The sequence below is a fragment of the Podarcis bocagei genome, assembly GCF_964188305.1.
Source record: "Podarcis bocagei genome assembly, chromosome: 12".
Classification (NCBI taxonomy): Eukaryota; Metazoa; Chordata; class Lepidosauria; order Squamata; family Lacertidae; genus Podarcis; species Podarcis bocagei.
Genome location: NC_138137.1, coordinates 4,921,400 through 4,941,330, shown reverse-complemented (window position 1 = coordinate 4,941,330; position 19,931 = coordinate 4,921,400).

The window sequence follows — 19,931 nt, the reverse complement described above, 5'->3', positions numbered from 1 at the left end:
GTGCCCACAATTTGCCTCCACTCATTGTAAGGTTGCACATTGGTAAATGAAGCAAGAGCAACACAACCGCCAATGTCTCCAAGGCACTCTTCTCCAAAGGAAACCAAGTCACAAAAGCTTCCCTGCTCCACGAACTTGTCACCACTCAGGCCAACGGGTACCATGCAAACACATGGGCTCTGTGGCTGGTCCCAACAGGACCAGATGTCTCTGAGCAAAGCAGAACCTCTTCACTCCCCTTGTCCACTGACATAGAACTACATGCCTTTGGAAAACTTTGCTGTCTGAAATGCATGCTGCTTCTGCGCCTCCCTCCCTGTTGTTGTTTTTCAAGCATCTTAAATTGAATCTTTTCAGATATGCTTTCCCCAGTTAATTAGTATTTTCCTTTTCTTCTAATCCCTTATGGCTCTTTCTTCTACACCATTAAAAAGAAAAGAAGTTTAATTTCTCATTTCTCTGATCTTTCTCAGTTTTATTTTAGATATTAGGCCTGAAGGCAGGGCCATTGTCTAGGTTTAACAAATGTATGGCGCCTAGTTTATGTGAGTGCTTAATAAATAACAATAATGAAAAGTATAATAATAATAATTATAATAATAATTACTAGCATTATTATTATTATTATTATGACATAATCTAGAGTGTGTTACTGTGTGTTATGAATGTAGTTCAGCTCCCAGCCAAAATTATACATCAAGTAACAAGTGCAAGTAACAAGTAACAAATGGCCTCAGCCCTATTTGTGGACAGAGATATTGGTGGGGTGAAGTGGGGAGTTCACCAGATTTCCACCAGTGGCCCTTTTCTAGGAGAGGTGAGAAAAAGAAAAAGAAACTCTGAAAAGTTCCCAGAGAGAGATCTTCTGAGAAGTTTTGGCTCAGCTCAGTAAATGTCCCAGTAGTAGCTCTGGTGAGGGGGAAATCTTAACATATTGCATTATAGAAAAGAGATGCCCGCCACTTAATGGCATGGCAAGGTCATTGCTGCAGTTCAATCTGGATGTGACAGGACCTTTTTAATATCATGTGGGTTACTGTGAGAAGATTAAATGATCTTCCAGTGACTGCCCCTATTCAAATCAGGGATGGAGCAAATGAAGAGACTATGGGGGTGTTTTACAATTCTTATCCAGGCCTCTTTACCTGATCTGCTTGGGGAAAACAGAAAAATTATGTAGCCAGGTCTGTCACTCTAGCACCTTAAAAAAAAAATCACCCACTGAAGTTAAGGTCTGTGCCTATGTGGTCATGACACAATTTTCTATAAATGGGTCTTAAGTACATAATTATATGATAGACCCAAACAGTTCCAAAAGAGTTGCTGCAGGCTATTGTGTAAGCAATACTCCTTTGAGAAACGTATAAATACATGTAATTCAGTACATAATACACATGTTTAAAAAACTGCCTAATTACGTCGTTTCCCAAGAGACTGCAAAGGCTCCAGAAGTGCTGCTCCAGTCTCTCGCGTACACAAAGTGTGTTTTATAACCTACTATGAATCTCTCCCATTCTCTTTCCCCGGAGGTGGGAGCCAGGGGGGGAAGGGCAGTGGCAAGGAAACTGAATACAAAACACCTACTGTAGGTTTAATTCAAAGGACAATGCACAATGTTGATATAACATGTGTCATGCAAACCTTGGGAAGCCAAAAGAAGTCGAGAGCGGAGACTGTCTGAGCCTCGTTCTCTGGTACCATTTTTGTAGAGTCTCCCCTCCCCACTGCAACACACTTTGTTTTCCTATAATCTGCCAGATAGCTTAAAATAAGGCCATTTCTGAACTCATTACATTTCTGGACCTCCATCATTCAGTTACATAAGAAGTTCTAAGACATTCACAGAGATAAAATGATGTATGGGGTGTTAGAGGAGGGACATGATGCTCTCCATCTGGGGTGGTTGTCCACAAGTGGTCCCCACCCTGCCCTCAGCTGTCACCTGTGGGTCCTAGAAGCTAAACCAGGTGAGGGTAGCTGATGGGTCTCAAACCCTTGGTGAGTTAGGGACTTCCCCCGCAGGCTCTGGCAGACAGAGCAGCTGAGGCAAACAGTGGGTTCGACAGTCAAGAAGGCGGTTTCTGCATGTGCTGCAGAGGGAAGTGGGGGGCGGATGGGGCTTGTCAAATCTGGGAAGGTAGCCCATCTATGAGAATGAAAACTCTGGTCCTAAACCTCCACTGCCTTGAGATATATCCTCAAGGCTAAGGAGGAAACCCTACACAAATTCAGAATGGAGTCCCTAAGATGGTTGGAGGACTCCTTGCACGCCTCCTTCTGACAACTCCTGCAGCCAAGCTGGTGACAAACGTCTTGCCCTGCTTCCCTTTGGACCACATCAGTGAGGCCGAGAGATGGGCCTTGTTGTCTGGGCAGTCCAGGCTGTCCATGCACGCTGCCCAGGCTTGTACCTTAGGGAGGTCATTTTGGTGCTCCCAACGCACTGGTTTGGCTTCACCTCCAGAGGCAGAGAAGAGACCACAAGGGCCATCGAGTCCAACCCCCTGCCAAGCAGGAAACACCATCAGAGCACTCCTGACATATGGTTGTCAAGCCTCTGCTTAAAGACCTCCAAAGTAGGAGACTCCACCACACTCCTTGGCAGCAAATTCCACTGTCAAACAGCTCTTACTGTCAGGAAGTTCTTCCTAATGTTTAGGTGGAATCTTCTTTCTTGTAGTTTGGATCCATTGCTCCATGTCCGCTTCTCTGGAGCAGCAGAAAACAACCTTTCTCCCTCCTCTATGTGACATCCTTTTATATATTTGAACATGGCTATCATATCACCCCTTAACCTCCTCTTCTCCAGGCTAAACATGCCCAGCTCCCTTAGCCGTTCCTCATAAGGCATCGTTTCCAGGCCTTTGACCATTTTGGTTGCCCTCCTCTGGACACGTTCCAGTAATGGATGCCAGCAACAGAGATAAAGCAGCCATTTCTTTTTCTCCTTTTCCTGCTTGCAAATTCATGGTTCTTATTGAATATAGTATTTTTTTATGCATTCCCCTTCAAAAGCTTTTCCTGACTACTAGCCATTCCTTTACATAAACGCCTTGCCTTGAAATGTTTCTCCCCACTCTACATTTTTGTTCTTCCTCTGTGAACTTTGAAGATCCTCCATGCCTTCTGGTGCTTCCCTTTTGTGCATGGATGGGTCTGTTTTGGCTACATAAAGTTTGGCTTTCAGATAATGAGTTTCCTATTCATATTTAGGGATATTCTTACTGCCTATCCTACCATTTATCCAAGGACAACCCCTGTTATCCTCACAACTATCCTGTAAGGTAGGTTAGTGTGTCTGCCCACTATCCTAAGAAAGGAGCTGAGCCTTCATTGCCCAATCCTCACCCAACGCTCTAGCTACTGGCACTACTGGCTCTCAGTCAATCCTATGGCAGTACTGAAACTGGCAAAAACCACTCTTTTAAGACAGAATTTATGGAGTCTGGGGTGCCTCTTTGATGACTAAATTTGCCCATTTGGCATGCACCAGAGAAGGCTGAGAACTAGACAAGCATTTTATAGAAGAATGGCCACTGCTTAGGATGTTTTGGGATCTTAGTATATGTTTATAGATCATTTTCCTTCAGACAACAATATTTGTGCACTTTAAAAGATTGTCTGTACTCCCGTACATTGCTATGCTGTTCTCTTATTATTTTTATTATTTTTGTGGGGGGATTTATTAAATTAAACTATCAGAATCAGCTGCAGCTGGGTGTCCATAAGAATACTGTATCTCTCCCCCCCCCCCCCCGTTTCTTATTGGGTGGCTTTATTTGGGCTCAGCCATTTCCAGTTTTTCAGGTCTGGGGAATGTTGGCACGTGGTTAGTTTAGGGAATGCTTCTTGCACAAGGTCACCCAAATATGTTTAATTCTGAGGCAGGAAGTTAACGCATTGTTTGAATATTTGCCTAATGCACTGAAAGAGCACCCAAGCTGTCCATTAAACATGGAACGCTTTGTACAGGAATGAAATTGAGAAGAGGAGGCATGCATAAATAAAACAATTTCATTCCCGGAGATAGTTGTTGGGTTTTTTTTTTAAAGGGGGGAAAAACCAACGGTCCTCTTCTTGTCTGTATAATTTCAAATGTGGCAGTAATCTTAACAGCATGACTTTTCTTCTTTCTGATGCTTCAGTGATGTTCCACGCACTTCAGCCATGCCATTTAATCAACAATTGCCTCCATATAATGGAATGTCTCTGGGCTTGCTCAGATGGGAAACAAGAACTTAGTGTATCGTTTTAGTTTGGTATCTCAAGCTGTCACAACGAAACTGAAATGTGGAATCCATTGCTGTGTCCTGCCTTTGAAAAGTGCACGTCATTGACTTTGGAGCCACATTGAAGCAGGATCCCATCATGTTAATTTCAGTGGGGTTTCTGGCTGCTTTGCTGCTGAATGTGGTACAGATGGCTTCTTTCATCCCCCCCCCAAAAAAGCTTCAGCTGAATATGCTATTAGGATGGGCTTTTGAGCATAAATCTTGAATCTGAACTACATCAAAATTTATTGATTTTTCCTCTTCCAGATTTCAGCTTCGGAGACTGCATATGTCTTTACCTCAAACAATAAAAACAGGGTTTTCAGGCAGTTAAAGTGGTGGTAGACTGAGTATACAATCTAACCATATGATTCATTTAACCATCTAACTGTGTTGTTTTAAACCAAATTCACCCATTGCACAAAGTGCAATATCACCTGGTCCCACCTAGCGAAGGAGGCAATATTTTTAAGACAAAAAACAGGCAACCATATCACAACAGAATCTATTATTGCATAAAGGGTGACAGCCAAAGGTTTTGCTGTAGCGTTATGAAAAGCTGTTTAACTTAATTCCCAGGGTGAGCTCTATAGTATTGTTTAGAAACTTCCTCAGAGGAGTCTGCTATGAGTAAGGAAGAAAATGGAAACATCCTATATATACCAAGAGGGAACTGATTCCCTGAATATCTGCCCTTATGGAACCAAAATGGCACCATTCATATACAAATATTTAAATTCTGTAAACAAAATACATATGGTATTGGCCCATACTTCTTCCAGCCCTCCTCTCAGAGACCATTCTTTCCTTCAGCCATCAGTATAAACTAACAATATCCTCCTCCTTCTTAACATCCACCCTGCATGGTTGTAGCCAGTGCTAGCTGTACTCAAGAGTAGACCCGTTGAAATGAATTAACCTGTTAGTCATTTCCACTTATTTCAGTGGGTCTACTCTACATAGGACTAGCATTGACTACAACCCACAATATTAAAATAAATTAAAACAAAAGTTTTATTCAACATTAAGTGAGCTTCTTGACCTATCGGATAATTTCTGTTCTCCCATTTCAGACAATATAACTTGCCACCGACAAGAAACATGGAGAATTATGGGAGGCATTTTTGCTATGCCTTACGAGAAAGTTTGAAGCTATTACTCTGCCTCTCTGTGCTTAGCAAAGGGAAGAACCAAAACCTTTGAGTTACAAAAATTCCCACCACTCCACCCGCCAGCAATATGGTGTTGTATAAGAAATACCACCAAGAATTATTTTTTATCATTATGTAGTTCCCTGTTTATTGGAGAGATGAAAGGGCCCTTCTGTATGGAATATTCCACATGGTTGTCCATTTGATGTCCTTGTTGTTCAAGATCTTGTTCCAAAGGAGCTGTGTGATGTCTCGCTTTAACGATGAACAAATGTGCAACTTTCTCGGTCATCCACTGATCTGCATCTCCATTATTATTGGAATGTAACCCACAAACAGATTTCTTCTTTTAACTTTTTATTAAACTTGTTCTCAAAGAGGCTTAAATGTCATGCTGCCCAGTGTGCTCTGATAGGCTTATGATTCCCCAGGGTATCTGTTTATGAGGTGAGAAACGCCACAGGCGTAGGCCAAACTTTTTCATTTTTGACTTCAGAAGTTGCTTCTCGTGCGAATGTTGGCATACCAGCTCATGCATAGCTTATTGAGAATCTAGGAACTGAGATGTACTTGGCTTGAGATCTTGCCAGCTTTTGTTTTCTGCCTTGATTTCCCTTGCAGTCTTACAGGATGGTCACTCAAGACAGATAATATCCTGTGAGAGCATATCCAAAATAATTATCCTCTTTCTCTTCAGCTGAAATCCACAGAATGCTTGAAACCAGAGAGGATCTTATAAACACACAAGTATCTCAGCAATTGTAAACATTTTGCAATTGTTCCATGTGTCTCAGAAATGCCTGCTTTCCACACTGTCTGAACTCCACTGTTCTGCATGCCTAAATCCTAATGAAATCAATGAGACTTAGCACGCTTAATTGCAGGCTTACAGAAGCCTTTGGATCAAGGCCTTTACCTACTTCTCTCTCTCTCTCTCTCTCTTAAAAAAAAAGCTTATTGTTGAATCATCATTGTTCAGCAATTGTATTCAGTGTTGTACAAACCAAGAACCTATTGAACAATATGAATAATTTTCAAAAACCTAATGTAATCCAGAAATTGTGGCTGATTTAGCCAAATGAAAGGGAACTATATCCACAATAATACACAAAGCATGCTTAAAACCCCCAACGAAACAGAGATTAGGTTTGCCCAACTCATCACTGTCGTACAAGTGAAACTGAAATTCAATCCAGATAAGACGGAGGCTCTGTTAGTGGGTGGTTCCTAGACCAGATGGCTGGGAGATCACCTGCTCTTGATGGGGTTACACTTCCTCTGAAGGAGCAGGTTCATAGCTTGGGGGTCCTCCTGGATCCTTTGCTGTCACTGAAGGCTCAGGTGGCCTCAGCGGCCCGGAGTGCCTTCCATCAGCTTCGGCTGGTGGCCCAGCTATGCCCAGCCTATCTGGATAGGGATAGTCTAAGTGCTGTCGTCTATGCTCTGGTAACTTCAAGGTTAAATTACCGCAATGCATTATACATAGGGCTGCTTCTGAAGATGGTTCAGAAACTTCAGCTAGTGCAGAATTCAGCAGCCAGGTTGCTCACCGGGGCAAGACGGCTTGAGCATATTACACCGATCCTGGTCCAATTGCACTGGCTACCTATTCAAATTCAAAGTGCTGGTTTTGACCTATAAAGCCGTAAACGGCTCAGGACCACAATACCTAAAAGACCACCTTTTCCCCTATAAACCTACCCAGACCCTGAGATCATCTTCTGAGACCCTCCTCTGTGCCCCCTCCTCAAGAGGTTCGGACGGTGGCAACACGAGAACAAGGCCTTCTCTGAAGTGGCTCCCCATTTTGGAATACTCTCCCCAGGGAGGTTTGCTTGGTGCCTTCATTGTACACCTTTAGGTGCCAGGCAAAAACGTTCCTTTTTAACCAGGCCTTTGGCTGATTTGACTGCCCTTTTAAAATGTGGGGTGTTTTTTCCTTGGGGGGTGGTTACTGGGTTGTTGTTTTTATTCTGATTATATATTTTGTGGTTTTATATTTTGATTTTGTTCTGTGAACAACCCTGAGACCTCCTGGTATAGTGCAGTATATAAATGTAAATAATAATAATAATAATAATAATAATAATAATAATAATAATATGGATTAAGGCTAATGTTGTGTGTTCAATCCAGCGGGGGAGGGGAGCGCTGGATGCACAGTGTGTACACAGCCATTTGGGGTGGAAGAAATTATAAAGGTGTCAGCTTCTCTGAGCACTTATGAAAATACAGCCTCAGGCAGAGTCTCATGACTACCTGCCTTGCGCCACTGTGGGAATTTAGACGACAATTCTGTTCCAATGGGTGGCTGTTTAGTGAGAAAATGAAACAATAAGAAAGGAAGTGTCAATCAGTTTGTAATTAAATGGTAGCAGATGACTTCATTTGCAAAACAGCCTTTTCCCTTTTCTTTTTAGGTTAAGCCAGAGTTCTGGAGAGATGTCATGCCCGGGAGATGCAAATTTCACTGGCAAGTCAGCAACTGGGCAACTAATCCTAGCCAGGAGAAGCTGGCGTACACAAAGGCCCACAAAGAAGCTGACTCCCATTTCCCTCCAGGTGAATTGCAAAGGGAATGAGCAGCTGACTTGAAACCTCGGCAAGGGGGGAAAGTTTCTAAGAAGAAAGGGGTGCAGAGTCCCAAACTGTTTTTCTGCGCTCCACTTTCAGGGTGAGCTGACCACAGTCCATTTGGGCCCAAACGCCCCAATAGTAGGCAGCCCCTTTTATCCAAGCCTTGCTATGAAAACAAGGCAAGAGGCTGAAATAGCTGGCCCTTCAGCTAGAATGATTAAGGTGGGAAAAACTGTGAATGTAACTAACACTAATGAGAACTTTATATAATGCTTTTTATATAATGTGAAATCACAAACACTGCCTTGGAAATATTCATCCTGACTGCTGCTGGCTCCACTCCTGGCTTTTCTGCTCAGCTTCAAGGGCTCAGCCCAAATTGCACGGAAGTTTGAGATTTTGGGGGAATCCAAAGAAGTCAGGAAGAGCAGCCACCTAATTTGCATGGAACAGGCATTTAGGTACCGGCAACTTGAGCTAAGTGCAGAATCAGGCCGTAGCATTATTCAGAGATGGGAAAATGAAGCTTTTTAGGACTCAACATTTAAAAAGCTTTGCATATTTATGATTTGTTTTTGCCTACCCACACACAGAAGGAATTCTTTTTTTCAAGAGCCAAGCAAGCATGATGTTCCATGAGGTATTGTAGATGTCCTTTGACATTCCTGGAAGGGTCTTGCATTTAAGATGCAAAGTGGTTGTATCCAGATCATCTGGATCCTGGGTCTGGAACACAAAGCATATCCGTATGTGGTTGTGGAATGAGCGGGAGGGATGCCTCTTGTTCTTGCATTTAACACACTCCTCAGAAATATGTACTAGACACAGTGTCTAGACGGCATAGCATGCCAGTCTTAACAGATATGGGTACAGCTGATGGTCTGAGACAGATGTGGGAAGGTGACTGGCAGATTCCTATCAATGAAGATGTCTGGACTTCAGTGGAGGGGGGATTTCCTTTTAAATCTGCCTCAACCTCAGCAAAGGAGGTAGTACTTTAAATATTGGGGGGGGGGGAGGGTATCTGATGTCTGCATTGTTAGCCCATATTAAGACTCCGAACCATTGTGCTCTGATCAACATTTATGAGGAACGGCTAAGGGAGCTGGGCATGTTTAGCCTGGAGAAGAGGAGGTTAAGGGGTGATATGATAGCCATGTTCAAATATATAAAAGGATGTCACATAGAGGAGGGAGAAAGGTTGTTTTCTGCTGCTCCAGAGAAGCGGACGCGGAGCAATGGATCCAAACTACAAGAAAGAAGATTCCACCTAAACATTAGGAAGAACTTCCTGACAGTAAGAGCTGTTCGAGAGTGGAATTTGCTGCCAAGGAGTGTGGTGGAGTCTCCTTTTTTGGAGGTCTTTAAGCAGAGGCTTGACAACCATATGTCAGGAGTGCTCTGATGGTGTTTCCTGCTTGGCAGGGGGTTGGACTCGATGGCCCTTGTGGTCTCTTCCAACTCTATGATTCTATGATTCTATATGTGGTGGACATCTGGGAAAGTGGCTTAGTTCTGGAAGCAAGTGCAGGGTGGGGACTAATTGTGGGCAAACTACCCCAGAAGAAGCACAAGGTGTCGTCGTCCCTCAGAGGTACCCTACCCCTCCCCAACATCCCATAACATATTGCTATACTTTTTGTGCTATGGCTTGTGAACAACTGCTGGATTACTGTCATGTGTCTATGTGGGGCTGCCTTTGGGTCTGGTTCAGAAGTTGCAGCTGGTGTAGAATGCTGCAGCCAGATTGCTGATGGGATCTTCTGGTCAAGAACAAGGGGCAGCATTGTTGAAGCAGTCTTCCTAGCTACTGGTTCAAAGCTGCCCACCTGCTACTGATTCAGTGGTCCTGCATTGATTTACAAAGTCCAGGATACCTCAGGGATTGTCTGGACCTTTATATTCCAGGTGGATCACTGATGTAATCTGCAGGAGTGTCTTCAGTCATTCCCCGAGTTGGTGAGGTTCGTTTGACAGCAAGAAGAAACCAAGTCTTTAGGGTCATGGGCCCAGTCCTGTGGAGCAGCCTGCCAATAGAGATTCAGAGGGCGCCTTCTGTGCTAAACACCTGCAGAAAACTTAGGTTCCACCAGATCTATAGAGTGCACCCCCAAAATAGTCTGTTTTTAATTTCTTATTTTGCTTTTAATTTATTTTTAACTTTATTATTTTATTGTTTGTTTTTATGTTTCTGTATTGTTGTAAATATATTTTTAAAATAAATGAACAGACGACAAACACATCCCATTTCAAGCAGGCTAATAAAAAAAGCCACCAAGCATTAGATGACACTCATTTGCTGTGCTGCAGCCGTGATGAAGCACTATATGATTTCCTTAAGACCCCAGCAAGTGTTCTGTCGCTTCAAAGGGATGGCACTTGGCAGAGTTCAAGGGAATGCACATTCCAGCAGCACCAGAGACCTGACATCAAAACAGGTTGTGCAATTATAATGGCATTTAATTGAGGCGATGACAGTATCCGTTAACGTTAATTGTTATGTTTCTAACGCTGTCTCCTACCATGACTCTCTCTCTGTGATGTAATAATGTTTAATGGTACCAGAGGAATGGAGGGTGTGAGAGAAGGGATGGGACTTGAGGAAAGTCTATCAGTTTAGAGGATCACTTGTCTGGAAAGTCAGTGTTGCCCAAGCCTGTGGCCTGAGGAAAAAAACTATCAAGACCAGGCGGGGTTGGGGGTTGGGAAGTAGATTGAAGAAAAATAGATCACTACAATGATTAAAGTAAACCACATACATGAAACAAGATGCAAATCGGGTATTATGTGACAGTCCTCAGTGTAACCCCTCCCCCCTGGACACCCCCCCCCCCTTAGGACCAACTGCACAACTGAGGATTGATGAATGAGTAAGCCAGGCAGTAAACAAAAACAAAACCATGCTTTTATCCCACCCCTGCTTTGGGCTTCTTATTCTTCAAAGGATGCATGAGTAAGTCGTCATCAAATTCTTTTGTGGAGACCAAATTAGGAAGCAAAAATATCTGCAGGTGTGATTCAAAAGGGACCAGACGATTGCTCTGTTGGTGTTGCACAAAAACAAGAACAAAGACATTGCAAGGCAAACAAATCATAATACCCCCCCCCCCGGGGTATGCAAATGGGAACGTGAGGGCAGGAAATGATTCTGCAGTAGCAGAATTACAAATAGCGAAATCCATTGCACAAGGAGCACTTACAGTCTGGAGAACGTACGTCAGTTGCATCATTTTTGCATTTTTGTGGGCTGAACGAACATGCTTTTCACAAGCTGTGGACTGAAATGAACCAAGTTCACACCAGGAGACCACAAGAACAGAAAACCTAACAGGTACATGACTGTGAACTCCATCCCTACTTGGTAGTCAGCTCTGTAATCTCCAAAGGAAGGCTTATTTCATACTTTCTATAATGGCCTCCCACTGCCTGGCTTCTTTCTATAAGGGCCTTTGAAAGAGACATTGATCAGCTCTGCCAGCTCTGTTAATGGTAACATTAATAGATTTAGTTACAGGTTGGTAGCCGTGTTGGTCTGCCATAGTCGAAACAAAATAAAAAAAATCCTTCCAATAGCACCTTAGAGACCAACTAAGTTTGTTATTGGTATGAGCTTTCTGCAGCTGTTTGACTGAGAATATTGTGAGCTTCCTGCATTCTGTGGCATTTCATTTTTGTGTTTTAGGGATGAGGTTTTCCCTATTTCTCTTGTTTTAGTTAGCACAGTAACCTAAATAACGGAAATAAGAGTCCAGAGAGAAAAGTCCTGACAACACTTTACTCAGGGAAAACTGAACAAGAAAGGTGCACAATTTAAAGAGAAAGGAGCAGGGAGGTTTTGCCTTGCTAACTTCAGACCTTGTACATAGCAGGGAGACCTTCAACCAAAGTATACAAAACAAATGTTTCCTGAGAACTACACAGCCAATCAGTGCATGTACTATCACAGCAAACATCATGCATCTCTGCCTGGTTGCTAAGCAACAGCTCCACCACCACCCTTGCTTAGCTGACTTACTGATAAGAGTTAATTTTGTTAATTTAAAAACTGAAGGAGCCCTGCTGTTGCATTTCCAGTGGTTTCCTCCTTGGCTTTCATAAATGGTTTGATATGATGATTGTAGCCATTTTGTTTAACTACCTGGAGCTCACAAGCAAAGGAGAGGTCATGTTTTGTATAAGACGCAAAGAGAAGCCCCAAGTATATTATTACTGGATATCAGAAACAATTACAGTTTGCACAAACTCCCGCCCATATGACTGGCGACAGCATGGAGGCCTCAGGTGGAGGAGCCAAATCTGAGAAAGTGCTCTATGTACATGCCAGGGTATGCGTATGGCTCTCCCTCTTGCAAAGAGGGACAGGGAGTGGGTCAGTCTCTCCTTGTGTGGGGGAACTCATTGCGCATACTCTACATCAATAGAGGTGTGGTGCAGCTCTCCCCATGCCAGCTGAAGAGGCAGGGGGCAGAGAAACATTTCCCTCCCAAGTAGCTATGACAAAAGGTATGGCCATGGTATGTATTGCCAGGGATGCTCATTAGAGATGCTTCAGAATAACTGGCGTGGGAGGAAAGGGAAAATAATAGATTTCTCCCTTCCATAATGTATATATTTAGATACAGGAGTTGCTCACAATCACCTACTTTCAATTTTCTTCAAACTACGATACTTTCCTCCAGTGTCAAATAAGAGGCTTCACAGTGCAAGACATTTTCTCATTTTAGTTTCTCCTTAAGCAAAAGCTGGTAAATATTGCCAGTTGCGGCCATAATTTTAAATGAATTCACCGTGAAGCCAAGGTGGTCAGGCATAGCATAAACTCTGATTTCCCCAGAATTCCCCTTGCTTCTGAAATGGGTGGGTGTTGACATTTTTTGTTTGCTAGAGACATGAATAGAACCACTAACTAAAATTCTTACTCATTATGACAGAATATACAATAGTCAATATGCCTGCATTCTGGAATGCTGGAAAGCTGCCAGAGAGAGGTTGTTACCTGGTGCCTATGATATGGATGATTCAAGGGTTAGAGAAATTTACCGCAGTGGGAGGTACAGCTGGAAGAGGCAACGTGTTATAAATAGAATATTTTTTAATTAAAAAATGTTGCCTACTGCAACAAACTCTTAAGAGTTTCCTGGAAAGGTGGTTGAACTGTTAAAACCTCTGGGAACTGTAACTCTGGGAGGCGAATAGGGGCCTCCTAACAACTCTCAGCACCCTTACCAAGCTACAACTCCTAGAATTCTTTGGGAGAAGCCATGGCTGTTTAAAGTGGTTGCTGGTTCAAGGAAAAGTAATTTATTCTAGATTCCCCCCCCCCCCAGATGAAACAAATAGAATTAGCCGGTTGCCACTTCTTAAACACAGAGAAGGAAATAGAAATGGGCAAAACCTGAAAAGAAATTATGAAAACTTTGGAAGACTAGACATTTTAATCACAGCTATCCTGCTAATCCAACTGAGATTTAAATGTTTCCATTTCGCCAATTCTTCAGAAATACCTTTGAGCAGGTGCTTATAGTTTCTGCGACTAAGCTGCTTATGATCTGATGTTAACTTGATGCCAAGATATTTAAAGCCACCGTGAGCAGTGCTAAATTCTAATTGCTAATATGTATTTATTTCATAGAATCAAGAGTTGGAAGGGACCACGAGTATCTTCTAGTCCAAGCCCCTGCAGTGCAGGAGTCATGTGCCCAACGTGGAGATCAAACCCGTAGCCCTGAGATTAAGAGTCTCACGCTCTGCCAACTGAGCTATTTGCAAAGTGCCCTGTGATATTAGTTGCTCATGAGTCACTGTGGCCAGAATTTGGTACAAATATGCAGGCCAGAGTGAAATCCATAGCACAACTGAGCCTCTAACAAAAATCTGCCATTTGGTTCTGCTATAGAATCTCTTATCTGAAATGGACATTGTTTACAGAAAAGGATGGCCACTTTTGGAAGAGGCAAGTTTAGACAGTTGCTCACTGAGCCATCGTCCCTTTAGTAATGGCAGTGGCGTAGCATGGGGGATGCAGAGGGGGGGGCGGCCGCACCGGGCGCAACATCTGGGGGTTAGGGTTAGGGGGCGCAAATCCACGGGTTAGGGGGCGCAAATTACTTGCCTTGCCCCGGGTGCTGACAACCCACGCTACGCCACTGAGTAATGGTGACTTTGAGGATTTCCACTGATGAGTTTCCTGTAACATAATGACTGTATGACTGGGTGCTCTCCCCATAGGGCAGCCTCAGTTCGAGTGCTTTCTACTGCTGAGCCCAGGCCTTTAACAATGAATGAAAGGGTTTTTAAGGAGCGCTGTCTGTGCTGGGAGATCAGCAAATTGTTTTGCAACTGTGACAAAGCCTGAACAGCTTGTAAACCTTGGGCCTTCCTGGAGGCTTTTGCTAGATACTGGACTAACATACCATACTTTTCTGTGTATAAAACGATGTTATTATCTTTAAAAATCACTCTAAAAAGTGTGTGTGGGGGGGGTCATCTTATACATGGGTAGTGCATAGGGGTGGATGTTTGATTGGTTGCTGCTTGTCACCGGCTACTGTACGTGTTATTTGTTGCTGTGTCAATGGGTGGTATTGATTGGCTGATGCTCTGGCAGTTGGGCAGGCGATTCACAGCTTCTGCCGGTGATGGGACAGACGGGAGGCAGATTTTGTGACATGTGCGATTTTTGGCAATCCCCCCTAAAAAAAAAGCCCAACAACCCTGGGCAATCACCTTCAAAAAAAAAAAAAAGTTCAACAACTCTGTGCCATCTCCCCTCATTTTCTTAAATTTGAGTTCCCAAAAATAAGGGGCATCTTATACATGGGGGCATATTATAGACGTAAAAGTACGGTAATTGGTTACTATAAAAACATAAAAGAGAACTAATCTTGCCAAACGGAGAACCTTTAACTGCCTTGGGAACAGAGAACCACACTTCTGCAGAATCATGAGAACAGTGAAGATCTGCTGCCCAAAGTCCAGGCAAACTTGGGGGGCAAGTGGGGGCTATTAGCTTTTCTCCAAGGCCTCCCTTCCCATGATGGGGGTCATAAGCACAAACACAAATTACCTTAAATATTTTGAGAGTGAACAACTGCATTCTTGATAGGTGAATAATACAGAGCGCATTGTGATCAATTGTGTGAAGTCTTGCTTTTCTTGCCTTGCCTTGGTGTTCCAAGGGGGATTCCCTTTTCCTGAGTTGGTGGGAGGAACATTGTCAGCCAGGTTCACTGATGCTGAAAGTTGAAGGTCTTTTAGCGTATTTTCAGCTTGTTGGTTGTCACTTGTCACCCACTGTCTCCCTTTGTGCTGGACAATAAGTTTGAAAGGAAAGCCCCAGTGCTAGACAATACCAGCCTCCTTCAAGGCAGCTGTATAAGGGCAAAACTCATGTCACTGGGCAAAAGCGTCGGGACTGAAATAGAGTGGTACCTCGGGTTACATACGCTTCAGGTTACATACGCTTCAGGTTACAGACTCCGCTAACCCAGAAATAGTACCTTGGGTTAAGAACTTTGCTTCAGGATGAGAACAGAAATCGCACGGCAGAAGCAGGAGGCCCCATTAGCTAAAGTGATACCTCAGGTTAAGAACAGTTTCAGGTTAAGAACGGACCTCCGGAACGAATTAAGTACTAAACCCGAGGTACCACTGTATGTCAATGCTGCATCCTTTATATTTTAAGTCCCTGGTGTTATGGAGTGCTTTACATATGGCATCTTTGAGTCTATAATGCTTGAAGCAGATGACGATATCATGTGCGACTTCACCAATTCTGCTCTGGCCTCCAGGGACTCTCCCTCTGCACACCTGCTATTGACAGGAGGGTATTTATAGTTAAGGTATCTAAGAATTGGGCCATATCTTCCCCTTCTTGATTCTCTGGTAGGCCTCTGATTTGGGGGGAAATAATACGTCAATTTCTGTCCAATTGTTCCTCAAGCTTCAGGACAAGTGGAAGTGATTCCTAAAGTAGACGTGAAATCATGGTGACATGCTGCCCACCCAACTCACATAGACAGTCTAGGAGGATATGGTGATCAATGGTGTTGAAAGCTGCTGAGACATCCTGGAGAATCAATAGTATTGCACATCATGGTACCAAATCCAATTCTGTCCCCAAACAAGGCCTAAAGCCAAACTGGAATGAGTCAAGATTTTTCTGACTTTGTGACATGCCAGGAAAATACCAGCACACAAGAGACCACTTCTAAATCTGACAGTGGAATGACATGGTGTCCCAGAGGCTCCTGGACTGATGTGGAGGCCTTTGAGAGCATCTTCACATTTGAGGCTGGGAGGGAGGGTCACATGCCTAACTGGAAAGCTGACCTTTCCAGCCCTACCTTCTAGAAGATGAAGGAATCGGGGTCTCATTTTAGCATGACTTTTGAGACGCACCCATTGTGCTGCCTTGTTTGGGGGGTGCTTCTAGATTCACTGCTTTTACTAGAGGCCCAGGTGACCTCATTGGCTCGAGAGTGCCCATTACCAACTTGGGTTGGTGCACCAACTACCCCTATTCCTGGACAGGGTATAGCCTCAGTATTAGACTACTGTAATGTACTGTATGCATGGCTACCCTTGCACCCGCGTGCTTAGTAGGACATCCAGCATCACACATATTGCACCACTCTGGAAAGATCTGCGTTGACTGCCTGTTAACTCAAGGTCAAAGTTTTGTTGACATCTAAAGCCTTAAACAACTTAGGATACTTAGGTGACCCAGCAGCCAGCCTCCTCCACCCAGAACAGATGAAGCTAATCTTTAAAGATCTTCCCAGGAGCTCCTGCTGGTCATTCCATGACCAGGGCATTGTTATTTAGTGGCAATGCAGAAGCAGGCCTTCTTGATGACATCACCCTCCCTCCACAATTCCCGCCAGCCTCATGAGGCAGAGGAACTAATGACTCTTAAATGCCTCTTTAAAAGTGATATGTTTACCCAAGCGTTCCTGGACTCTGATGCTTCATTTTGTTTTGGTTTGTACACTGTCCAGTTTTATTTTGCAGATAAAAACACAATGCAATTGTATCTTATTTTTAAGGAATTTTTACTGAATGTTGTTGCATTTTTAGAGTTTTTGTGTAAACCACTTAGAGATTTGTATTCTATTAAATGGCACATACATAAATAAGTTTCATGAGGACCAAATGTGGCCTGGTGTATGGGGCTTCTCTGAACTTACATCATCTTCCTCTAAAAAAAACCCTCTGGACAGCTCTGTCAGCACTCCCACACGCAGTTGCCTTGCTGCCTGGATATTTTGCTTTCTTAGATCTACCATGTCCCATTCTTAGCGCTCAGTTATCACAGGAGGTCTGATGAAGGAGTATCCAAGGAAATATTATTTAGAGAGGCAGTGGATGGCACTGTTGGATTATAATTATAATTCAATAAAGGATGTGAATCTCAGAAGGCGGAAATGTTTCACTGTTTATTGAACCCTGCATAAAAGGCAAGTGTGGCACTTAAAAAATGCTAATAGGGTGATCAAATGTGGATTTTCTTGATGGGTGCTAGATAGGGCACTGATTGTTACTGACCTGAGTTTGGGGGCAAATCGGTGTGTATGGTGAAAGTGATCACTCCAGATCCTGCAGAGTGCAATAGATGAAGCAGCTTTGGCTCATGACTGAAGCAAGCCAGAATGCCTGACCTGAAGGCAGAAATATTTCTCTCTCTCAAGTGTGAGAAGCAGAAATGCTGACAAGGCCTCCGCTCAGCTAAGATAATACACCAGAGTGGAGAAGATACAGGATTTGTTACTGAATGTGGCTAGCAGCGCTGGTTGACCTTCGTTGAGACTCCCTGTAGTCCGATAAGGCTTGGATCACATCAACCCCTAAAACAATGGAAATCTGTTTCTTGCAGGTGTTTCTCCAGGGACCTGAATTTCACAATACAAGACTGAATATTACTGAGGAAAAGTGGGTACAGAGAGTAAGACAAATGAGAAACAGAAAACTGAAGTATCAATGGGGGTCAGAAAGAGACTGAACTCGGTGCTGGAGCACACTTTTCTTTCTTTCTGCTTAGTTTCATGTTTTTCTAATGGATTTCTGTTTATTCTGAAGCTTTCTGAGCTCAGCTTCCTTTTTGTCTTCTCCTTTGCTGGGAGCATCTCACTTCTTCAATGTTTGAAGCTGCTCTTGGTCAGGTCCTCTGAGCCAGTCTTTCTGCTTTGAATAGATGCAGGTTTTATAGGTTTTTATTTTCCCCTAACACTCTTTTAATTTGCATTTTACTTTCTGTTAATTCCCTTGTGAGGCTCAGGTGCCTTTATTCCAAATGTAAACATTCCTCCTATATTTTTAGATTAACTTGTTTCCTAATTGTGGCCATTCTGGATACTATACACTGGGGGGGTCCTGGAATCCTCTTTCTAAACTTCACACCTGATTCTCCAGAAGCCAGCTCCTTGGATCTCTGCTTGGATTGGTAGCTATAATCTCCTTTCCCGCTGCTCCTTAATCTTTGGGTTAAACTTCTTGAAGGCTGAGAACTTTTAACTAGCTTGAACTGGTGGAAATTTCAAGATGATGCAATTTAGGACTTCACATTATGTATGCTTTATTGGTAACGGTTAATTTGCCAAGCTAATATTATTTGCATTATAAATTGCTGTATTCCATTCACACTTCCCTTTTTCTTCGCATTTCAGTTTTTTTCAGAGTCTGCATATTTTCAAAATCTCTTTGTTCAGATTAAATATTTCCAACTTATTTTTATCTTTGGTCTGATTCTAGCCCCTTTCTGATTAGAGTCCACCACCTTCTGAGGGAGTCTGTTCCAAGCTTGCTCCATCGTCCACATGACAGCCTTTTAGAAATTTGAAGATGGATATCATATCTCCTCTCAGTCTCCTCTTTACCAAACTAAACATTCTCAGTTCCCTCAACTATTCCTCATAAGATCCTTTATCATCCTGGTCACCCTCCTCTGCACACATTCCAGTTTGTCAATATCCACCCAGAACTGGACACAGCACTTCGGGTATGACCAAGGCAGAAGAGAGCAGTGCTATTACTTCCTTTGATCAGGACAATATACTCCTGCTGATGCAGCCTAGAAGAGCATTTGGTTGTTGTTGTTGTTGTTTTTGCTGTTGCATCACACTGTTGACTCAGGTTAAACTTGTAGCCTGCCCAGACCCCTAGGTCCTTCAACTCAACTTCCAACATATCTTCATACCAATGAGAGATAGAAACTTGCTTTTAATAAAGTGATGGCTGAGATTATCAAGAAGTCAGCTGAATTCTGCAACCTATCCACATTCTGAACTTGCCCTGCAATCCTGCAGAAACTATTTCCAGCAGCAGAATTTTTATGATCTTTTGTTGTGATATTATATGGACAGCATACTAATTTAAAACAAGCCAGTATATGACAGGCATCTGACATAAGACACCCAAAATAAGACATGAAATAAATTTGTGTCACAGCCAGAACTACCCTCAGTTGCATGGGAGGAAGTGAGGACAAAATCCACTGAATCCAAGAATACTTCTCCATCTGTTCTTGGCAGCAAAGGAAGTGGAAGGTTGGGAGACTTCCTGGATCAGTTCAGCCCCAGGAGCTTCTGCTCCTGGTCACAGCAGCTAACATATTGTATGTCACTGAACTTACAAACATGTGTAATGGATTGGGGAATTTCACACGTGTGTGTATTTTCTTACACGTGTTTGGAAGTTGTCCTATGTTGCTGAAATCTGGGGATGAGTCACTTCCCTCACATGACGCATACAACGGGAGAAAATGAAATATGGAAAATTGTGACCCCCTTTGGAATCTGCTAAGTAGGGGTGGAAGGCTATGTCAATTTTGGTTCTGACAATTTTAATTTTTCCAGACTAAATTTCAGTTCTCCACAATTCTGCAGCAATTTGCATTGGAGGAAAAAACCCCCCATGAAAACTATTTTGTATTATA